Below are 8,796 nucleotides of genomic sequence, written 5' to 3'. Positions count from 1 at the left end.
AGTGCATATATGTATGCCCCCAAAGTCATTCTGAATTCAAATACATTGAATACAGCAATTTCACCTCATTCAAATTAATCAATTAAATGTGTTTTGAGAATTTATATAACATCTCAACCTTCCTTAGCATTATGTTGTCCAATTGTGGCATGTTTTCAAAATGTTGATCAGTTTGCATCTGTTTCAATGAGGGACTGATATTTTGAAAACGAACCGCGGACGACACTATTGTTGCTCACGCTAATGTTGCTCACGACACACACGTGGAGAGAGGAATAGCTAACCAGACAGCGGATAGACGTGCAGCAGCAAGGATCTTGTGAGATAAGCTTTTTTTATTTTTCTTTGAATATAAATCTAACCAAAAGCTTAAATTACTACCATCAAAAACTATTTTGTATAGATTAACATAGTAGACTTCGGTGGTTTGCAGCCTCTGGTTTTACACGAACCCCTTCTGTTGTCATTCAAAACACGTCAGAGAAAATGGCGGAACTTGAAAAAGACGCAGGACTACCCCAACCAATGCAGGAGAACCGAGATGAAGAGGATCCGGGCAATTCCATGGTAACAGAATGACGCGGAGACTACTATTTTTCACTTTAAAAGTATGACAAACAATAACCATTGATTGCAAAGTTAAACAAACCATACAGCTCTATGCACAAGGCCTACTTTTAATAATACCCAGAAAATTGTACAAAAACACATTTACTCGAACAGTGCAGATGTAAATGTTAGTAACTGAATGATGGTAAAATCTCCCTGCGTTTTTTTGTGACAGCATTTTCCAAAAACGTAAATATCTTCTCCAAAGTAAGATTCAAAGATGTCTGCAGAAAGACTGCGTGTTTTTCAACTACCGTAAATGAAGTGGATTAACACCCAGGAACATAATGATATCATAGCTACTGAATAGACACAAAGGTAGACAAATGTAATATCCTCCTTTGCATGTTTGGGTATTATTTTCCAGACTGGCTGTTCTCCTAATGAGCTCGCAAACAAAAGGACGTTTGGATGGTCTGGACCAGGTCAATCAATTGTATTTTATAAAGTGCTTTAAAAAAATCTGTACCAATCAAAGACATCTATGTTTCATAAGTCTGGACATCAAAGTATAGCACAGAAGAGTATAATACACTACATTTTAAAATGTACTCTAATCTAGTGTACACTACTGTAATTAATTATTGTAGAGTACCATACTGTACTGTCCTATACTCTACTTTTCTTTACTGTACTGTGCTGTCCAAACTTGTGAAACAGAAGTCTATGATTGGTTCAGATTTGGACTGACCAAATGTAACTACTTTTCAAATGTCCATGGACGTCCGGTGTTGGTTGGGGCTCAGTGGGTGAGAGGGCTGGTTACAGTCATTTGAAAGAAAGGTGGCTCATGGGTAGGTGTCATTAAGAGCCGGGAGCAGTGACATTAACTGGAGAGAGAAGAGAGAGAGGGAGGGGTTGCCCAGATTCTCTCACTCTTGCCTTGACCACCAGGTGACAGAGAGAGAAAGTAAACAGTTATGAGCTGAACATAAGAGTATGCCAGCGGAAGTGAGGACAGTTTGTGACTACTATGAATTCCCATTGTAACTAATTCAGTTGCAGTCATTCTGTTACTGATTTTGTTTGGTAATTCTTTTACTGATTTGGCAACATAATGATGCACTTTAACACTTCATATTTTAAAGATGTGGGTGTTTGGTAACAGAATGCCAAGACACTAAGCAAGATTTCTTAAACTTACAGAAGTGAAATAGTTTCTGCAAGTCTAAATGTTAATATTAGTTGGCAGGGGTCTTTACTTCAACGTTATTGTTTGGATGTACAGTACCAGTCAAAGGTTTGAACACATCTACTCATTCAAGGGTTTTTCTTTATTTTTACCATTTTCTACACTGTAGAATAATAGCAAAGACCTCAAACTATGAAATAACTCATATGGAATCATGTAGTAACCAAAAAAAGTGTTAAATCAAAATATATTGTATATTTTAGATTCTTCAAAGTAGCCACCCTTTGCCTTGATGACAGCTTAGCACAACCTTGGCATTCTCTCAACCAGATTAATGCGGTAGTCACCTGGAATGCATTTCAATTAACAGGTGTGCCTTGTTCAAAGTTAATTTGTGGAATTTCTTTCCTTCTTAATGCGTTTGAGCCAATCAGTTGTGTTGTGACAAGGTAGGGTTGGTATACAGAAGATAGCCCTGTTTGTTAAATGACCATGTCCATATTATGGCAAGAACACCTCAAATAAGCAAAGATTAACGACAGTCCATCATTACTTTAAGACATGGTCAGTCAATCCGGAAAATGTTAAGAACTTTGAAAGTTTATTTTAGTGCAGTTGCAAAAACCATCAAGCGCTATGATGAAACTGGCTCTCATGAGGACCGCCACAGGAAAGGAAGACCCAGAGTTACCTCTGCTGCAGAGGATAAGTTCATTAGAGTTACCAGCCTCAGAAATTGCAGCCCAAATAAATGCTTCAGAGTTCAAGTAACAGACATCTCAACTGTTCAGAGGAGACTGCGTGAAATCAGGCTTTCATGGTCGAATTGCTGCAAAGAAACCACTACTAAAGGACACCAATAAGAAGATACTTGCTTGGGCCAAGAAACATGAGCAATGGGCATTAGACCGGTGGAAATCTGTCCTTTGGTCTGAGTCTAAATTTGAGATTTTTGTTTCCAACTGCCGTGTCTTCGTGAGACGCAGAGTAGGTGAACGGATGATCTCCGCATGTGTGGTTCCAACCGTGAAGCATTGAGGAGGTGGTGTGATGGTCCTTTGCTAACTTTGCTAACGACACTGTCCGTGATTTCGAATTCAAGGCACTCTTAACCAGCATGGCTACAACAGCATTCTGCAGTGAAACGCCATCCCATCTGGTTTGCACTTAGTGGGACTATCATTTGTTTTTCAACAGGACAAAAGACCCCAGGCTGTGTAAGGGCTATTTGACGAAGGAGAGTGATGGAGGGCTGCATCAGATGACCCAACCTCAACCCAATTGAGATGGTTTGGGAAGAGTTGGACCGCAGAGTGAAGGAAAAGCAGCCAACAAGCGCTCAGCATATGTGGGAACTCCTTCAAGACTGTTGAAAAAGCATTCCAGGTGAAGCTGGTTGAGAGAATACTAAGAGTGTGCAAAGCTGTCAAGGCAAATGGTGGCTACTTTGAAGAATCTAGAATATATTTTGATTTGTTTAACATTATTTTGTTTCAACATGATTCCATATGTGTTATTTCAAGGTTTTGATGTCTTCACTATTATTCTACAATGTAGAAAATAGTAAAAATCAATAAAAACCCTTGAATGAGTAGGTGTGTCCAGACTTTTGACTGGTGCTGTATTTCTAATACCTTTTAAGACTTGTTCGGCTAGATGTTTTCTTTGTGTGCAGTATGTCATCACGCACTGATTTGTATCTGCAACAAGTCCATTTGGTGGAAACATACCATTGATGAGGAAATGCGCATAGTTTCTTTATGCGGATTCTAGAATATTCACATTACAATCTGTCGCCATTGTCATGGAAACCTAGCTAATGTCACATTTCCTAGAAATAGCATTAATTGTCCAATTTAATTGGTGTCGGTGCATATTTACCTCCCCAACTTTTTGGGGATCAGAAATCAAAGCCTCTGCTTATTCCAAATGTTAGGATGGCAAAAATGGTTGAATAAAAAACTGTTTGAAAAAAAAAAACAGCTTTCATTGGCACCAAATTTGATGTGCTCCCATGAACTTCACATGCTAGTGATCATGTTTTTTTTTTACATAGAAATGTCCACTACTAATACTACTGTCAATGAACCTTCTCTAGCCTAGATCATTAGCCTATGCTATCAATATGCTATGTCATGGGGATCTCTAGACCTAATGACAAATCATCATTATCATGTTGATACTGCTAGGTATTTCAAATGATTAGACCGAGCTACTACTGTAAAGATGTGAAGACCCTAAGTTATTTGTTTAGCTATTTATTGTATATGCTATCTATTCTAATTTGGACTTTAACCATAATGAAAAGTAGGCTATATTATAACAAAATGAATGTTGTTTTAGAGAACAGAGACGATAGACCTACTAGTAATTATGCCATTTTAAATGTATTTCCAGGTAGAGGAGATGGACACCTCAGAAGACATGCAAGATGACAACCTGATCAAGCGGGACCACTTCCACAGTTCTAATAATGAACAGCAAGATGGACATTTGGTAGTTAGGAGGAATGTAATATTAGAACGAACTAAATTCAACCAAAGACAACAAGAAGCAGGAGAGACAGCTGATGATTTTATCACTGCACTTCATGGTTTGTCAGAACATTGCGGTTATGGAGCTCTGCTCAGTGAGATGATAAGAGACAGACTAGTCGCAGGCTTACATGACAGAAGATTGTCCAAGCAATTACAATTTGACCCAGAACTAACACTGGATAAAGCTGTCACACGCATTCGTCAAACTGAACTTGTGAAAAAGCCACAGGACCTGCCGGAGTATACCTTCAAAGCTACCAGCAATGCAGCAAATGTAGAGAGTGTGCTTTCACATAGCAAACAGCAAAGCCCAGCCAATGTCCAGTGCCAATCAGAGAAGAATCAAAACTCAGAAAGACCACAACAACCTCAAACAGCGCAGGAGAATGCAGAAGATCCCCTAGATTTTAATGACACTGATGGCTTCAGTCCTGGAGGAGAAAAGCCTCACTACTGCGCCTACTGTGGTAGGAGCTTTCAAAAAGTAAGGGATCTTATAAGACACCAGCGAACACATACTGGAGAGAAGCCTCACAACTGCTCTGATTGCAACAGAAGTTTTGCTCGATTAGATAATCTCAAGTCACACCAAAAAATACATGTGAAAGACAAACATCATTTTCACTCCACTAAATGTGTGGAAAGCTTTGTCCTATTGGAGAAGCTTGAAAAACACCTGCTAGAGAATATCTTCAAAGCTACCAGCAGTGCAGCAAATGTAGACAGTGTGCCTGAACTTGGTAAAAATCAGCACCCAGAAAGACTACTGCCCCAAACAACTCTGGAGAACAGAGAGAAGCCTCATCATGATACTTCCGATGACCCTATTGTGAGTTCTAATGGAGGTGAGAGGCGTCATCCCTGCTCCGACTGTGGGAAGAACTTTACACGAGTTTATCATCTTAAAAGACACCAACGAACACATACGGGAGAGAAGCCTCATCGCTGCTCTGATTGTGGCAAAAGTTATTCTCAGTCGTATGATCTGAAAATACACCACCAGCGAAAGCATATGAAAGGGAAATACTTCCACTGCAATCATTGTGAAGAACGTTTCTCCAAACCAGAGGATCTGAACACACACATGCATGTACATGCTGGAGAAAAGCCATACCTTTGTCCAGACTGTGGGAAGAGATTCCAGTTGTTAAATGCATTTGAAATGCACCAACAAAAACATACTTTGGGGCTTCTTGAGTGCTCTTATTGTGGTAAAAGTTTTTCTAAGGTGGATAAACTTAAACTACACCAGCGAACGCATACGGGAGAGAAACATTTTCGCTGCCCTGACTGTGGGAAAAGTTTTACCCGCTCGGATCTTCTGAAAAGTCACCAGAGGACACATAAGAAAGAGGGTGATTGTCTGTACTGTGATAAAAGCTTTTTTGAACCTGGAGAACTAAAAATACACATGGAAGTACATAGTCAAGAAAGGCCTCACCTTTGCCCCAACTGTGGGAAGAGATTCAAACTGTTATGGTCGTTGAAAAAGCACCAGCGAAAACACACAGAGAAGATCTCACCAAGGGAAAAGCGTCACCACTGTTCCGACTGCAACAAGAGTTTTACTCGCGGATATCATCTTAAAAGACATCGGGAAACACACACAGGAGAAAAGCCTTTCCACTGCTCTAATTGTGACAAAAGCTTTGCAGGAAAGGAGAGGCTTAAACAACATCAACTAACACACAAGGAAAAGAAACGTCACCGCTGTTCAAGGTGTGATAAAAGATTTCCTGACATGGCAAAACTACGATCACACCTTCCAGTACATTCCGTAGAACTGGCACTCCACTGTTCTGACTGTGGAAAGTATTTCTTAAACAAGGCAAAGTTTGAAAGACACCAAAAAATACACACTGGAAGTGGAAAAATACCATTCCTCTGCACTGACTGCGGGGAGGGTTTTACAAATTTGCGTCAGTTGGAAGACCACCAGCGAACACACACTGGGGAGAAACCGTACTGCTGCATTGATTGCGGAAAGAGTTTTGCACATGAAAAAACATTTAAGTGTCACAAGCAAGCACACAAGTTCAAACTTTCTGGAGAAAGAGCAGCCTATCCTTGCTCGGAATGTGGAAATACTTTTTCTCGTTCATGTGATGTGATGAGTCATGTGAGAAGGGTGCATAATAAAGAGAGACCTTTCCAGTGCTCCTGCTGTGGAAAAAGATTTTTCCAAAAGAACTCACTCACAATACACATGAGAATGCACACCGGAGAGAAACCGTACCACTGCTCAGAATGTGGACAAAGCTTCTCCCAAATGAACGACAGAAAACGCCACCAGAAGAGGCAACACTCTGGAGAGGAGACTTGATCTCTATACTAGTGTGGAAGGCACAGTCAGAAACACTCAATAAGAAAGGACTACAACAGAAACACACACATACAATATTGTATCAGTCTTTATTCCAGGTTTATTTTTGTCATATCCTTGAAATGATCTTGTATCAACAGTAAAGTTTATTTCACAAATGACTGTGCTGTTTTTTTGTTTGGTTATCTCGTCACTCTCCTAGTTTCTACCCTGCATAAATGGTATTTGTTAATCCTCCCCTGCACCTAAAGAATCCCATAAGGCCATCCATAATAGTTAAGGCTATCTCAAAGAACAAAAAGTGTAGTTAATATATGGACTTGTCTAATATAACTGGACAATGAATATTAGGGATGCGATCATCACAGTATAGAAATCATTTACATGCCAAGATTATGGAATAATTTTGGAAATCCACACAAAAAAAACTGTCTATCAGCATTCAGACTCATACACACCTGACTCAAGTTATTAGATATCCAAGTTATTGAGATTGCAACATCATGGCATGTAATCCTCATTTCTTACTTCTGAAAGTGCGATCATAAGATTTGTGTTAGCTACTGACACAGTTGTGCTTTTTAAAGTGTCTTGAATCAGAAAAGCCTTTTCCACATCTCTTGCAGGAGTATGGCCTGACTCCTGTGTGCACTTGCATGTGGGTTTTGACATGATTGGCTTGTCTGAATCGTGTCCCACAGACATCACAGCTGAAAGGCTTCTCTCCCGTGTGGACTCGCTCATGTCTTTTGAGATTACCGATAAATCCAAAAGTCTTCCCACAATCACTGCACTTATGTGGTTTCTCACCTGTATGGATCAGCTCATGTATCTTAAGAGATTGTTTTGTAATAAATCTCTTTCCACAACAACCACAAGCATTGGGCTTCTCTCCGGTGTGTAATTTCTGGTGATAGTCAAAAGTAACTTTATGGAGAAAAGTCTTTCCGCATGTGGAACAAGTGTATATGTTTTCTCCTGTGTGAATTCTTCCATGTGTTTTCAGAGAACCGATGGAGCTGAAGCCCTTCAAACACATCTCACAGCTGAGGGGTTTTGGTTGGTCGGTTTGTTTTTGTTGGTTGGCCTTGTTCTTTCTGGTGTTTGAGTGCCCCTCTCCATCAGCCACGTGTGATAGCTTGTGAATTCTCAGTTGATAATTGTAAAGGTAAGTCTTCCACAAACGTCACACAAATGGTTTTAATGCCCCATGAACTAGCATGTAAGCTTTTAAGTTGGTGGACTGAATGTATGTCTTTCCACACGCCTCACATGTGTGCGGCCTCTTCTTCGTGTGGATTCGATGGTGTCTCGTAAGGTTCTCCTTATATGCGTTTTCAGGTTTTGAGATATACTGAAATTATTTCCACACGTAGTACAGCTGTATGGTTTCTCACCTGTGTGAACTCGCTGGTGTACGTCAAGCATGTACTTTGATGCGAAACCTCATCCACAAGTGAGGCAGGTGAACGGTTTCACCTCTGCATGAACAAACTCATGTGATTTCAGATTTGTCTTACTACGGAACTTCTTTCCGCAAACTTTGCAACTGAAAGGTTTCTCTTTTGAGTGAGTTTGCATGTGTTGAGTCAGCATACAGTTCAGGCGGAAGGTTTTAGCACAACTGTCACACTTAAAGGGCCCTTTCGGTTTATTGTGAACTGCTATATGGCGTTTCAACAGACTGTTCGCGTGGAAGGTCTTCTCACATATGTCACACATGAAGGGTTTCCTCAGCTTGGAAATGCTCTGCGCTATTCCGTGGCTGTTTTCTGTGGAAATGCTCTGCTGTATTCCGTGGCTGTATTCTGTGGAAATGCTCTGCTGTATTCCGTGGAAATGCTCTGCTGTATTCCGTGGCTGTTTTCTGTGGAAATGCTCTGCTGTATTCCGTGGCTGTATTCTGTGGAAATGCTCTGCTGTATTCCGTGGCTGTATTCTGTGGACATGCTCTGCTGTATTCCATGGCTGTATTCTGTGGAAATGCTCTGCTGTATTCCGTGGCTGTATTCTGTGGAAATGCTCTGCTGTATTCCGTGGCTGTATTCTATGGATCCTGTCCCAGTACGGCTGCTTGTTTCCTTTTCATGACCGCCTCTCCCGTTCACCCTTGGATTCAGTGTCTCTAAATGAAGGCTTTGTATTCAGTCCACGTGAGTCTTCCACAGAGTGAAGAGGAGAATAAGTCTCTGTTT

The 8,796-nt window shown here is 40.5% G+C and overlaps 1 long non-coding RNA gene across 2 annotated transcripts; it reads left to right on the top strand.

Annotated features, from left to right (window-relative positions):
- The first annotated feature begins 253 nt into the window (after window positions 1-253).
- Window positions 254-6,759, top strand: LOC115132489 (uncharacterized). Of its 2 annotated transcripts, XR_010465120.1 has the most exons (3): window positions 254-319; window positions 434-567; window positions 4,139-6,759. It is a non-coding gene; the product is annotated as an uncharacterized LOC115132489 (long non-coding RNA). The 2 variants fall into 2 exon arrangements; XR_010465118.1 differs by having other exon boundaries at window positions 260-567.
- The last annotated feature ends 2,037 nt before the right edge of the window (window positions 6,760-8,796 follow it).

The sequence above is a fragment of the Oncorhynchus nerka genome, linkage group LG2 (genome assembly GCF_034236695.1).
Source record: "Oncorhynchus nerka isolate Pitt River linkage group LG2, Oner_Uvic_2.0, whole genome shotgun sequence".
Classification (NCBI taxonomy): Eukaryota; Metazoa; Chordata; class Actinopteri; order Salmoniformes; family Salmonidae; genus Oncorhynchus; species Oncorhynchus nerka.
This window is presented reverse-complemented; position numbering and strand designations above follow the sequence as displayed.